A 15,398-nucleotide genomic window follows, 5' to 3' on the forward strand; every position below is an offset into this window, starting at 1 on the left:
TGAAGTAAGAAGTGTAAGTAACCCATCTTGGTGTTGCCCAGGGCTGAAGGTTTTCTCTGGCCATGAGATTTTTGGTGCCCAAGCCCAGAAAGTGCCATACAAGCAAGGATGAGCTGATCACACTAGAAGCAAGGAGACACCAAATTGGATATTTGCCTGAATGTTTGCAAAGCACGGGATAAAACCCTGCAAATCGAAACCCAGTAGGGTATAGCCGCACTCAATCAATAAATGCTTTCACAGTGTTCTGTGCTGACCCTTTCAGAGTGCTCATATATAATTTTGGCTCTCTGTTTGATGTCTGAATTTCCCAATAGATAATAAATGCCGTGAAGGCAGGGACGTGTATGTCATCCTCATGACTCTAATCCTACTCTATCCCTGTACTTCTGGTGCATGGTACATAATCAATATTATTAAATATTTATTGAATGAAGGAATGCTTAAATGATGTCAAAGAATTTCAGGAGTCAATGTACAAAATAAAATTCAACATCTGCTTTTGGAAGGACCAGCTAAGATATTTTTAAACAGGAAGACTAAACAGTAAGCTCTGGTTGACACTCTCTGTACCTTGATTACTGAGTATTATTAGGTTATGTTGTCTGCATGCAAATCCTTTTTTTTTTTTGTTAAGAATTTTATTTATTCGAGAGAGAGAGAGAGCGTGCGCATGAGCGGGGGGAGGAGCAGAAGGAGAGGAAGAAGCAGGCTCCCCGCTGAATGGGAAACCCGATGTGGGGCTCCATCCCAGGACTCTAGGATCACAACCTGAGCCGAAGGCAGATGCTTAGCCAACTGAGCCACCCAGGGGGCCCTCTGCAAATCTTAATAAGCAGCCTATGCAATTGTCCTGACTTTACAGGTGAGACTCTGGAAGTTTAAATAATCAAGATCAAATTCAGACCTTAGCTTCTAAGTTCTCAGAGGCTTCATGCAATGGGGGACAGAGAGGGGTAGGGAATATCTGGAAATGTGGAGGCACAACCAATGGCTGAGTAACATGGGTCCACGTACCAGGGTCCTAAGGAAGTCAATCCCACTGCAAGTAATTTCCATGAAATCAGGTAGAAATTAAAATAATAATTCTCCTCGGTCTCTGTCCTGTTCTCCAGATTTGAACCCCTCGGTGCCATTCAATGATTGGAAGGAGGGATTGGGGCTGGGCGGGTAGTTGAAATCTGGTGTAATTCTGGACAAGGCCTGAGCTTTAGGTCCAGTCTGGCCTTGGGGAAGTCTCCTGGACCAGGGATTTTGAGACAGACTTGAAGTAGCATGGGGTACCTGTTGGTAAAGAATTCAGCTGGAGGCTGATCTGGGCTGGAATCTTGAAGGCCCAATGCCCAGGACTAGCAAGGTCCAAGCAGGTGATTCCACATCTCATTGCATGCTTTCTCATTCCAGTCTCCCTCCTGACAGGAAACTCTGGTTGAGATCCAGACTAATTCATGATAGGATGGTTTTTTGCAAAATTCTTAGTTCAGATGCTCACCAGAGAAAGTGGCATCAAGGTCAATGTGAAGTATCAGAAACTGCTAGACAGGGCGCCTGGGTGGCTCAGTGGGTTAAGCCGCTGCCTTCGGCTCAGGTCATGATCTCAGAGTCCTGGGATCGAGTCCCGCATCGGGCTCTCTGCTCGGCAGAGAGCCTGCTTCCCTCTCTCTCTCTCTGGCTGCCTCTCTGTCTACTTGTGATTTCTCTCTGTCAAATTAATAAATAAAATCTTTAAAAAAAAAAAAAAAAAAAAGAAACTGCTAGACAAGAGCATTTATCTACTTTTTTCTCTAAGATTTTATGCATTTCTTGATTTGCGAGAGAGAGTGAGAGCACATGCAGAGGGGAGCACCAGAGGGAGAGGGAGAAGCAGACTCCCCAGCCCCTCACGAGGCTCGATCCCAGGATCATAGGATCATAACCTGAGCCAAAGGCAGACATTTAACCTACTGAGCCCCCCCAGGTGCCCAAGAAGAGGGTTTAGAGAAAATACAACTTCCTCACTGTGAAGGGATTTTGAACTGCATGATGAGATTGTTTTTTTTCTTCTGAGTTTCAACAGAATATTATTATTTTTTTTTAAGATTTTATTTATTTATTTGACAGAGAGAAATCACAAGTAGTTGGAGAGGCAGGCAGAGAGAGAGAGAGGAGGAAGCAGGCTCCCTGCTGAGCAGAGAGCCCCATGCAGGACTCGATCCCAGGACCCTGAGATCATGACCTGAGCCGAAGGCAGCGGCTTAACCCACTGAGCCACCCAGGCGCCCTCAACAGAATATTATTTATATGTTCCTCATACTAGGGTGGAGGCTGAGTTAGTGAGAAGACAGCAAGTCCTGCAAGGAGCTAGAGGGGATGGGCTTGCATGAAGCAATGACCATGTGCTATGCACATGACCTCATTTCGCCCTCGCGGCAGTCCCAGTGAGGTACTGTTGAGAAACAGATTTAGCAAAATTAAGTGACTTGCTGAAGGTTATGCACCTGGGATGTGGAGTAGCATGAAGATTTACACGCGTGCTGACTCCAAATCTACACTTTTTAAGTTCTCCCATCTTGCATTCTTCTAGAGGAACAATGGGGCTAAGGCTAGAACAACCTCAGAAGGGGGGGGGGGGCAGTTTTCAAATCCAGGCAAAGAAGACAGCCATTGCCCCCATGTTGTCTGAAGGGTCCCGGAAAGATGGAAAATCTTGTTTTTTCTACCACACCTACCACAGTGCTTTGAAATTCTGGCATGCACATCTTTGAGATGAAGACCGGGGGTCGGTCGTTCCTCCCAGGGCCATTCCCAACGAAGTGGTGGGGTGAGGCACGCTCCTTACTCCTCCAGGTCACCTCTGTTCTGACACATTCCAGCTGCTCCAGCAGCCCCATTGCTGGGTATGAGCTGTGAACTTGAGAGCATTGTGTTTTTCCTTCTCTTTGGCTTGATTGTCCTTGCTCTTGGGGGAGGAGGGAGGGTAACTAATGGCCTGGAGGGTAGCCAGATTATTCCATTTTGCAATCCTCAGCCACAGCTGCTAAAGAAAACTTATATTGTGTTTTCATTCAGCGGGGAAAACATGTTTTGTTTTGCACTCTTGCGTAACCATGAAACATCTGGGGTAACTTAGCTTAAAACTTCCCTCCAGTGTCTCATTTGGGCTAAATGATATAGAAAAATGTTCACCTCGAAATGTAAGCTACAACAGTGTAATAAGTCATTATTACGTGTGTCTGGATGCATACCCAACAGGGAGTCATACAGGATTTATAACTCGAGCCCTCTTAACAGAAACTACTGCCTTTATCCTACGTTACACTGTTCCTTATAAATGGTCGGGGCCCAGAAAATGGCACTCAGAAGGGGGTGACACTTGGGAGGGCTTAGAAAGGACTCTGCAGCACTTTCAGCTGGTGGCTCTCAATCTTGAGCAGGCATCGGAAGCACCTACAGGACTTATTAAAACATGGACTGGCTCCACCTCCAGAGTTTCCAGGTCAGTGGGTGGAAGGTAGAGCTCAAGGATTTGCATTTGCAATAAACTCCAAGTGGTGCTGATGCTACTGCCCTGGGGACCGTATTTTGAAAATCTCAGCTCTAAACTTCAGTCAAAGTAAGTGAGGAATTAAATACAATACATGGGATTGACAAAAACTATATGCAGGGGCAATATCGAGTTTTGTGCTTTGTTTTCTTTTTTCTTTTAAGATTTTATTCATTTATTTGAGAGAGAGAGAGAGAGCGCACAAGCAGGGTTTGGGGGGGCGCAGAAGCAGAAGGAGGCTCCCCGCCCAGCAGGGAGTCTGGCTCAGGGCTTGATTCTAGGACCCCAGGACCCTGGGATCATGACCGTAACCTAAGGCAGCCGCTTAACCAACTGAGCCACCCAGGCACCCTTGTTTTGTGTTTCTAAACGGATAAGAGCTGTTGCTAAAATGAGCTGACCACACAGCCATTGCTAATGGGTTGACATGTTGGTACAAACTTTCTAGAAAACTAATTAGAAAAATATTTAAGTAGAAAAATATTTATGGGCATTGATCTAGTAATCCCAGGTCTAGGTATCTCTGAGGAAACTATCAGAAATATGCACAAAGATTAAGGTATAGGAATGTTAATTGCAACTTTATAGTAAGTATTGGAGACTTGAAAATCACATTAATTTATAATAATATACATATACACACACACATATGTACCGGAATATTCATATTCATACAATGGAGTATTATGCAATCATCAAAGTACTTGGAGAAAATTTTTAATGATGGAGGAAATGCTTATGATATCAACTAAACAAAAAACCCAAGGGACAGAGATGCATAAAGTATATAAATCATATTAATACATGTATACTGTTCTGAGGTTTTGGGTTTTTTTTAGTTATAATATCATGTCTCTTTTATTCAATCACAATATAATGTGGTTCAAAACTTACTTTCAGTATCAGATGCATGGTTTCCTTTAGTACTGATATATTTGAGAACTGAAGATGTTTACTAATTTTAGTAGACTCAAAACGTAAAAGTTCTCATTGCCTATTGCTTTTTAAATCTGTATTTTGGGGACTGCCTGTGTGGCTCAGTCAGTTAAGCAGCTGCCTTCAGCTCGGGTCATGGTCCCAGGGTCCTGGGACTGAATCTGCATGGGCTCCCTGCTCAGCGAGGAGCCTGCTTCTCCCTCTGACCCTCCCCCCATTGCTTGTGCTCTTGGGTGTGTGCGCACGCGTGCTCTCTCTCTCTCTCTCTGAAAAATAAATAAATCTTTACCAAAAAACGGTTGTTAAAAAAATAAAATAAATCTGTATTTTTAAATTCTTCTATAGTTTTTAAATTCAAATTCAATTAATTAACACTTAGTGTATTTACAGTTTCAGAGGTAGAGGTCAAGGATTCATCAGTCTTTATGGCACCCAGTGCCCATTACATCACGTGTCCTCCTTAATGTCTAGCACTCAGTTGCCCCATCCCCTCATCCAACTCCCCTCCAGCAACTGCCAGTTTGTTTGCTATGATTAGGAGACTCTTATGGTTAATACATGTATACTGTTATAAACAGCATATCATCTAAGCAAACACACTGAAATGTTAATGGGATGGCGAAATAGTTGTGCTATGGATGTCAATCATTTCCTCCCTACCCGATCTTCTAAAATAGTACGTCCTACCCATAGCCCCACCCTTCTAAGTCCAAAGAGGGATTTTTTTTCCCTTAAGTTTCTGTTTCTAAAGATTTTATTTATTTATTTATTTATTTGAGAGAGAGAGAGAGAGAGAGAGAGCAGAAAGAGAGAGAAGGCACAGGAAAGGCAGAGGGAGAGGGAAACGCAGACTCCCCGCTGAGAAGGGAGCCCAGTGCGGGACGTCTGGGAGCGCTCTCAAATAAATACATAAAATCTTAAAATATCTGTTTTCCTTAAAAAGCACAGTGCAGAAAGAATATAAATATGAAGCTGTAATACTTTTGTCCCTGCTATGCTTCCAGCGATCTCTGTTTTTTGCCTTGAGCTAATTAGAGAGGGTTTCTTTTCTTTGCAATTGCATCTTAAAATAACAGGTAACTTTTGTTTATTCATATAGGTTTATTTTATCTTAATCTCCCACACTGAAGGTATTGTTGCTTTTCTTATAGAAAAATATTGAAAACACTGAGCTGCGGCTGAAAAATAATTACTTACTGGGGAGCCTCCTAGTTGATTACTAGCCCTCACTTCCTATTTTTGACACTCTGACTTTCAGAGGTTTTCCTTGGTTTCTTTCAGGTTGGTTCAAAATCCAGGGGACAGTTTATTTTAAGTTTGGAAATGTCCATGCAAAATTTTTGTCCGGTACTGAGCTGAGCTCTGTCATTTCCCTCCGCAACTCTCTGAGGATCCTAACAGCAGAGACAGATGCCCGGTGGAAGATGCAGAGTGTGGTTCTCCCCATCATCTCAAAGATTGGAATGGGTGAGTCATCTTCAGATTGAACTGGGAGGGATTCTGGCAGAGCAGCCCACGCTTTGTCATAAAAATTTTGCTGCAATATCACACCAGTTCAACTGTGGTTTTTCATTTTTAGAATATGAGTGAATGCCATCGAGCTGCTTACCCCTGTTTTGTGACACGTCAGATTCATGTGAAGTTGCATCAACCAACCCCAAGGGTAATAAATACGGTTCAGGGCAGGACTATTCAGAATAAGCCTGCTAGGCAATTCTGATCCCTCTCAAGGTCAATAGCTCAACTTCTCATCCACTGGGAATCAAATTCTAGCTATCACATGGCTGGAACTGGTTTTCAGAATTTTTAGATACGCTGTAAGATATTTAAGGGAAGGACTGATTCTGCCATGTTTGTTGAATGAGTGAGAAACCATTCATATTGTGCTGAGAGCTGAACCAAAGGGATGAGTACTTGCAAGTAATGTCCTGAGGGGTCCAGGGGACCCAGACTGTGGATTAGAAGCCTGGCATGATGCTGGAGATAAAGTCATGATACAATGTAGGGTTTTCTTTCTTTCTTTTTAAAAAAGATTTTATGTATTAATTTGTCAGAGAGAGAGAGAGCACAGGGTGAGTGGCAGGCAGGGTGAGTGGCAGGCAGAGGGAAAAGCAGGCTCCCTGCTGAGCAAGGAGTCGGATGTAGGATTTGATCCCAGGACCCTGGAATCATGACCTGAGCTGAAGGCAGACATTTAACTGACTGAGCTACCCAGGTGCCCCAAAAGTGTGTTTTCTGAAAGGATGAGGAGTCTGTCAAGACAGAGGAAGTTATTGGCACTTTAATAATAGAGGAAATTCAGGGCGCCTGGACTGGCTTGAGCATCTGACTCTTGGTTTCAGCTCAGGTCACGATCTCGGGGTCCTGGGATCGAAACCCACATGGGGCTCTCGGCTCCATGGGGAATCTGCTTGTCTCCTTCTCCTTCTGCCCCTCCCCCCTCACACACTCTCTCTAAAATAAATAAATCTTTAAAAAAAATAATAGAGGAAATTCAGGCAGAGAAGTTAAGTTCCATTGGCAGAATCTGAAAATGCTGTCATGTCCATGAGAGAATGGTCTGGATCTGAGACTGTGCGCTGAATCTGATGAGGGAGCAGAGGCAAGCTGAGGACACAGCACTAGCTGACACCCACAAAATGCCCCCCTCAGCCCCCACTCCCATTCCTCAGGCACTGCCGGCTGCCTTCAAGCTAAGGGAAGGAAAACAAATGTTAACTTACAGAGATTCCAGTCCTGCAGAACAGGAGTCTCCCTCAGTTTATGAATGTCTTAGTGATTTACAAGAAAAAAGCGTTCTTATCCTTGTAAGGACCTATTAGCCAGAGGCCTCCATCCAGGTTAAACAATAACCTTGTTGTTTAACCCTTAAACTGTCCCTGCTCCCCTTCACCCAGGGGACTTACTGGAAACCAGCCTTAGGTAACAAAGCCCAGATACAAGGGTGGGTCAGGCCAGGTGGAGACATCCGATCAGTGGGGGGTTGCATACTGTCTCCCCAGCTACTGAGGAGTATGGGCCCCGCCCTTTGGGAGCCTTTTGGATGCCAATTCTAACTAAGGTGATAGGCTAGGTCAAATGTCTACTATAGGGTAAGTTGTAATTCAATTGCTCACTTATGTGTGACCTAACAGGACTGTGGAGTTTTCTCTGTGCGTTACAATCTTATTGTGAAAGACCCCCCCCTGCCCCCCCCCCCGTCCTTAACTAATTAACTGCTCTTTTGTTGTGTAAAAGTACCCCTCCTCCCCTTGCAATGAAAAGACCCTTCCCCCAGGGTTGAATTCAATGTAACTGCTCTTTTGCCTTTCTGTAACTGCTTGGCTTTTAGGGCATGACACTTGACTCCTGTTTGAACAAGATACCCTCTCCTAATAGCCGGGGCAAGGTCACGTAGGCAAGGGGGCTGCATGGTCATGTAGGTCCCATAGGTCACATAGGCAAGGGTGCTGCATGGTCATGTAGGTCACGTAGACAGGGGGCTGCATGGTCATGTAGGCAGGATGTCTTTCTGCTGAGTAATAAGGTCAAACTTCCCCTCTTTGTTTCCCCTTCCCGCCCTTTTTCTTCGCGCGTGGGGGTCTTCCAGAGCCAATCCGCTAACACCAAGTATGCCTTTTTTCAAATGTTCAAATTGTCAGCCAATCAGCCCCGTCCCATCCGGGACTTGTTTGTACCTGTCTATAAAAATCCTGCACCACCCCAGCCAGGTGTGCTCAGCTAGCAGGAGCTGCTGACCACCCGCAGGCACCTGCGTAACAATAAAGAACCTCTTGCTGATTGCATCCAGTGGCAGTGTTGGATTCTTGGGTAAGGGGATCCGCGGATCTTTCAATTGGCCACCTGTGCGTGGCCAGGCCCAACCGCATGGCCTTTGCCCTTAAAAGCTATGCTGTGAAACAGAGAAGGGTTGCCCTCTCTTGTAAGAGGTGCGGCCCTGAACGTTCAGTCTGATTCTTGATGCTTGGCGCAGAATAAAGCTTTGCTTGACCTTCGCTTTAGATCAGTCTCGCTCCTTTGATCATGGACCCATTATTGGGGGACCTAACAATCCTAACCTAACCTCCAGAAGGCAATATGAATAAAATTCAATGTCCTTATCATCTGCAGCTGATTGGCGAATACTAGAGTCCAACAGAGTACAGTGTTCCTGCAGGAAGCTCCCAGCTGTGTTAATGAGAATGCCTTGCTGGAGGGGGAAACTACCTGAGCTTGACAATGGCAAGGCCTGCAGTATCTAATAGGTCCTCTCTAGCATATGAGAATTCTCTTGAAAATCTCTTTTTTTCTTGCCACCAGCTCCCAAGGATGTAATCAACCACCCCTCACAAAGCCCCAGGCAGGACAGCAGCTCCTTTGAGGGTCCTGCCCTCCGTGTCTTCATAACACCACCATTTTGCACCAAAGACATCTTGAGACTTCTTTCTTGACCATCAGCTTCATCCCCCCCACAAACTCATCAACATTCCCAAAACTACATCGGTTCTGTGCCTAGAGAGATAGGACTTGGAGTCCCAAGACATTGCAACGTGTATGAAAGCCGCACCCCGTGAGGATAGATTGCCGAGTGGAGGGCACCTCCACTTTCGGGACAGTCATACTCTGCTCTTCCTCCACTTAGGTAAACTCACGTACAGTCAGAACGGCTGACTAAACCTAGACAACAGAAGATGGGAGGGCGAGGGTTAAGATGAGGAGGGAACTAGAAAATACGGATTGCCATTTCTTTAGGGAGTCTTTGCCATGTACATCAGGGAGATTTTCCTATATACGACACCACCCCACGGTGTAATGACTTAAAGAACAACCACTAATTTATCTCACAGTTCCATGGGTTGGTTGAGAAGCTCTGTCTGGATGGGCATCGCTGATAGGCTCGGGCTCACTTATGTCTCTCCCTTTGGCGGCGTGGCAGCGGTGGCTAGATGATCTAGGATGGCCTCGCAGATATGTCTGGCATTTGGAAGGCCCTTGGCAAGGGTCTGGCTGCCTTTTCTCTCATCCTCCAACAGGCTAGATTGGGCTCGTTCACATGGTAGTTCCAGGGTTCCAAGCACAGCAGGAGGATGACCTCGGTGTTCAAGCACTTTCAAAGCCCCAACACGAATCACCTTTGCTAATGTCCCACTGTCCAAAAAGAGTCATATGGCCATGTCAGGCTTAAGGAGCGGAGGAGTAGATTTCACCTCTGGATAGGTGTGGAAGAATTTATGGCCATTTGGAAAAATTTACCACAGCACAATCGGGGGGCCGGTAAAGAAATAAACCTTTAAGTTCTTAGAACTGTAAAGAAATAGTTAAAAGGAGGCAGTGCTTGGCTCTAGAAATTCTTCATTTCCTGGTGTTAGCGAAAAACAACATGAGTGTGGTTCAGCGCAGCCAGGGAACACGGGGTTGAGGGATTGCCCTGGGTTACGTTATCCAGAGCCCAGCACACTATTGAGGCTCTAAATAGAACTGCAAACACTATCTTGGAACAATCCTGCAAATGTCCTAGATGTCGGGGGTCCTTTGTTCTAAACAAAACGTTCACAGCAGCCTGACTCTCCATTTCGAAGCAGAAAAGACACTTGACTGATATTATAAAAACCTAATAGAAACAGAAGGAAGAAAAGGAAAAATCTGTGCACAGATTTCACAGTAAGCGGTAAAGGAGGATAAGGCAACGTTACATCAAACTGGGTAATTACAGCATCCAACCTCATTAGCTGGGGAAAACCGCAGACACAGCCAGGCGGGAGTCCTGACTGAGAGGCTGCGGCAGTGTCCTCCCTTCAAGTGAGACTTTACAGCTGACAATCCCATAAAGGCCACATTTACAGGGCAGATGACAGGGTCTGAAGTTAAACATTCGTTTGCCCACGTGCAGTTTGAAGCGAGGGGCATTCCTGTTGTCATGTCTTTACATATTCAAGGAGCCTCTCTCTCTCCTCCTGGATTCCATTGGGGTGGGTGGGGGGGGGAGGTGCTGGGCAGCCCAGCCTGGAGCGCAGAGGGGATGTAAGGCAAGATTTTTCAGCTCTTGGCGTCCAGACCAGAAGGACCAATTCTGATCGGAAAGCCAGCTAATATCAACTCCTCAGGCTCCCAAGGTCACCTAAGCAGCACAAGCAGCACAAACAACATTCTTTAGCCTGCTTGTGTACCTGCGGACAGGGTGGTCAGTAGCGCGGGACAAATCACAGAAACCCCCATCCATATGATACATCCGTCTATTTTGAAACTAACCGGGCGGGGACAACTTCCTTTGAATATCTGAAAACCCATCCCTGCTGGTCCAGGTGGGAAAGAGGAACTACTTTTTCCTTCTCAAGGGCAGGGATTAAGAACCATGAGAGGCAAATCGTAGATGGGTGAGTAACAATAATAAGGTCTGTTAGTTGTCCTGGAATCTGGAAAAGGAAAGATATGAATGGTAAGCCTGCTCCCAGCGGGAAGTAATCAAAATTAATAATATTCTGGAGACTATGACCTGGAGGAAATGTTAGGGAACATTTAAAGGACTGGTGGGAGAAATTTGATAGTATCTTGAAGCAGATGGAATTGTTTTTTAAGGATCATAAACTAAGGAAGGTTTTTAAAAAACTATTTTTTTAAAAGATTTTATTTATTTATTTGTCAGAGAGAGAGCGAGTGAAAGCGAGCACAGGCAGACAGAGTGGAAGGCAGAGTCAGAGGGAGAAGCAGGCTCCCTGCGGAGCAAGGAGCCCGATGTGGGACATCATCCCAGGACCCTGGGATCATGACCTGAGCCGAAGGCAGCTGCTCAACCAACTGAGCCACCCAGGCGTCCCTAAGGAAGGTTTCTAATCTCAGCTCTGCCACTAACCAGTTTGTTACATGATCATGGATTTAATTTTGATTTTTCATTGACAAAATGAAAAATTTTGACTGGGTGATTTTTCCAAAGTTCTCTCCAGCTCTAACATCTTCACAGAAACTAGAGGAAGCAGAGGATTGATCCATGTATCCATGTATCCAAAGGATTGATCTATGTATTTAGAAAATGAGATTATGTTAGGAGGCATCCCCTTCAGAGAGCATTGGAACAAGTATTAAGGAAGATCTGAAATCTCTAGAACTTTTAAAAAACATGATTGGGCACCTGGGTGGCTCAGTGGGTTAAGCCGCTGCCTTCGGCTCAGGTCATGATCTCAGGGTCCGGGGATCGAGTGCTGCATCGGGCTCTCTGCTCAGCAGGGAGCCTGCTTCCTCCTCTCTCTCTCTCTGCCTGCCTCTCTGCCTACTTGCGATCTCTCTCTGTCAAATAAATAAATAAAATCTTAAAAAAAAAAAACCATGATAGATCCCTATCATTCATTCAACAAATGTTAACTGAGGACCTACCATAGACCAGACAGAGCGGTCAGTGAATGACAGCAGCTTACTCCTGTTCCTGTGGCGCTTCCAGGATCTTTTGGGTTTGATCAAATGAGTCTAGAAAAAAAATTAGGATTTATAAGCACATCCACCTTTATTGTTCAGTCGTTTCTGATGAAGAATGGGATTGGGTTTGCCAGAAATGGGAAGACTGGATTGCTGAGACAATTGCAGGCAGGTATTACATCAGATAACTTCTCTGATCCCTAGTTTCTTCCTCCGCAAAATAAAAAGGGCTGACCAACGCATTCCTAAAGTCTCATTCAGTCCAAAAATACAATGCGGGGGCCCAACAGTTCTTAAGTGTGTTAGCTCAGCAACCCCATCTAGTGTCACTGTATGAACTTTGTAGAAAACATCCACCGGTCATCCTCCCACTGATGGAGGAGGGGCAGGGAAGAGATGAGACAGAGCTGGGCTAGGGATGGGCTTGGGAATGGAGATATTGGGGAAAGGGAGTGATGGTAATCCTACCGAAAACTGACATGATGTTGGCTATATGTCAGCTGGTGTTCCAGGTGCCTATTATTCATGTAATTCTCATAACAAACCTGTGATCGAGGTACTAATTAAACATCCCTACCTTCCAGATGAGGTAACGGGGCACAAAAACACAACTTGCCTAGTAAGTGGCAGAGCCCGAGTTCAAGCCCAGGTAGTGGTCACCAAAAGCCATCCTCTTCTTCACCATACTTTCCCACCTCTAGCTAAGAGTTTCAGCATGTTTCCCATGTGGAGGCGTTCTGCATATTGGACCTCATTTCATCCTCTTGACAAAAATATGATGTAGATACTAAAACTCCAGTTTTTCAGATGAGAAGACATAAACCCAGGGAGAGGAAGTAATTTGTCTAGGCTCACACGGTTGATAAGCATCAGTCTTCAGCCAGGGTGAAAACCCCAAATACAGTCATGCTGTTAGAATTCTTCTCCCACTTTCTTAAATGTCACTGCTTCATTATTTTTGGTACAAAAGGGAAGAGGCAAACATCAAATGCCAGGCAAAGCCTTGCGTGTGTGTGCGTGCCAATTATCTGAAGAGCCAATTCCTGAATATTCAGCAGAAGTTATTAATTTGGTTAATGGTTTATGCAGGCTTGCGTACCTTTTCTTGGTCTCTCCTGCTTCTCATTTTGGAGCAAACTTGCCAGGTAAGTAATGAAGACTTTAAGTGCCACAGGAGGTTTGTTTATAGTCTGTCCTTTAGGAATCTTATAGCGTGATTTCAACCATCACTTTTTTTGTAAATACCTTCCCAGACTATATATCTTAAACTCCCTGCTCGAATGGCCCGAGGATCATATCCACTTTCCTCTTCCATTTCCATTATCCTCTCAAACTCCACATTCAGTACATATTTAGGAAATACTTATCAGCACATATGCAAAACGCTTGGATTCAGAACAGTGCTTGGCACAGGAGAATACTAACGAAAGATAGTCCTTACTTTCGAGGTTTATGGAGCCTACTGTGGGAGACCGGTAGGCAGTCACAATACAAGGCGACAAATGTGATAGGCTAGGCATGACACACTTTGGTGTACGCAGTGACACTTCATCCAGTCTTAAGACAGAGGTAAAGTCAGGATAGATTTCTCAGATCATTGACTTCTAAAACTGAAATCAACATCTTTCTCCCCAGACTGGCTGCTTCTTATCTCTACTAGTTATCCTGCCATTTTAGCTACCCATTGTTTATTCTGTCCCTGTTCCCAAATCCAGAGTCTAACCTAACATTCCTTGTCAATTCTTCCTTCTCCGTATCCCCTCCATTCTTTGCCTTCCCCACTCTAGTTCAATCTTTGATCTTCTCAAGTCATGACTACTTCAAGTCTGTCAACTGAACTTCGGCAAATTCTCTCCTTGCTGACTCTTCTTGCACCACAATCCAGATTCATTTGCCTAACGTACTCCTCTGCTCAAATATCTCAAAAGCTTATTCAGTACCCAAAGGATAAAGATCGATCTCTATGTTCTGGCTACATCCTGCCCCTAACTTTCTCCTCCCTCCATCTGAATCTCCCACAATTCCCTTGTCAGAGCCTCTGCCTTCAGTCTAATACTACCACCATCCCTTCAAGCCACCCACCCTGCCCCTCCTGCATTCATCCCTGTGTTGACTTTTTCTCTGCTCAGTTATTATTTTTTTTTTAATGTAGCCTATCTATAGCCTATCTCTCCTAAAAGGGCAATTGCAATTTTACCTCTTCTGCGAAGCCTAGTTTTAAAAACTACAGAATTTATGGTCTGTACTAGTCATTTGACAATTAGGATTTATGGGTCTTTTCTTTGGTTAAGTTTATAAAGGTATATTGCACACAACTACAAGGATATGTATCAATGTACCTATCGCCACATCAGTATTTAAACACCCACATTATTATCCCAAACATTTCCTTCTCTCCTTTGTGGGTAGTGTCTTCCCCGCTCCAGCCCTAGGCAGCGACTGATTTTCTTTCTGTTACTACGTATTAATTATCTCTCTCTCTCTCTCTCTCTTTTTAGAATTTCATGCAAATGGGAATTCAGGGTATGTACTCTTATTTGAATCTGGATTTTTTCACTCAGCATAATATTTTCAAAATTCATCCATGTTGTTACAAACATGCTTACTCTCTTTTATTGCTGAGAGAATTCCATTGTCTGGATATGCTATAATTTGCTTCTCCATTCACCTGTTGATGAACGTATGGGTTGTTTTCAGATTTTGGCTCTTATAAGCATTTGTGTAAAAGTCTTTGTGTGGATACATATTCTAATTTCTCTTGGATAAACGGGAATTGAATTGTTTGGTTGAATAAGTCAAACTGTTTTCTAAAATGGTTTTAATATTTTACATTCCCATCATCCATGATGAGAATTCCAGTTGCTCCTTCTCTACCCAATATTTGTTCTAAACCCTTTGTCTTTCCATATTGTAAATTTTTTTATTTCACTTTGCTAGTATATAGAAATACAGTTGATTTTTATACTTGACTTTATTAAACTGACTTATTAGTTCTATCAGCTTTTTAATAGATCCCCTAGGCATTTCTATGTACATGATCTCTATTTAAAAAGAGTTTTATATCTCCCTTTTAAACGACTATGCATTTTATTATTTTTTCTTTTTGCCTTTATTGCACTAATTAGGATCTTCAGTTCAATGTTCTTGCCTGGTTCCTGATAAAGCTTTTAGCCCTTGAACATTAACTATGATATTATTGATGTATATATCATGACTGCCATTTACCAGACTTCTATTCCTAGCTTACCGAGGGTGTTTATTATAAATGGATGTTGATTTTTTTGTCAAATGATCTTTCTAAATTTAATGAGATTATCGTTGATTTTTCTCCTTTATTCTCTTAATTTGGTGATTGCATTGATTGATTTTTGAGTGAGAAGCTAAACTTGCAGAGTTGAGTTAAGCTATATTTGGACATGATGTTTTATTCTTGTAATACATTGCGGGAAAGGCTTGCTAGTATTTTGTTAAGGATATTTGCATCTAAATTCATGTTAAGACATTGCTTTGTAATTTCTTATAATGTCTTTGCCTACTTTTGGTAATAAGATAA

The sequence above is a fragment of the Mustela lutreola genome, chromosome 7 (genome assembly GCF_030435805.1).
Source record: "Mustela lutreola isolate mMusLut2 chromosome 7, mMusLut2.pri, whole genome shotgun sequence".
Classification (NCBI taxonomy): domain Eukaryota; kingdom Metazoa; phylum Chordata; class Mammalia; order Carnivora; family Mustelidae; genus Mustela; species Mustela lutreola.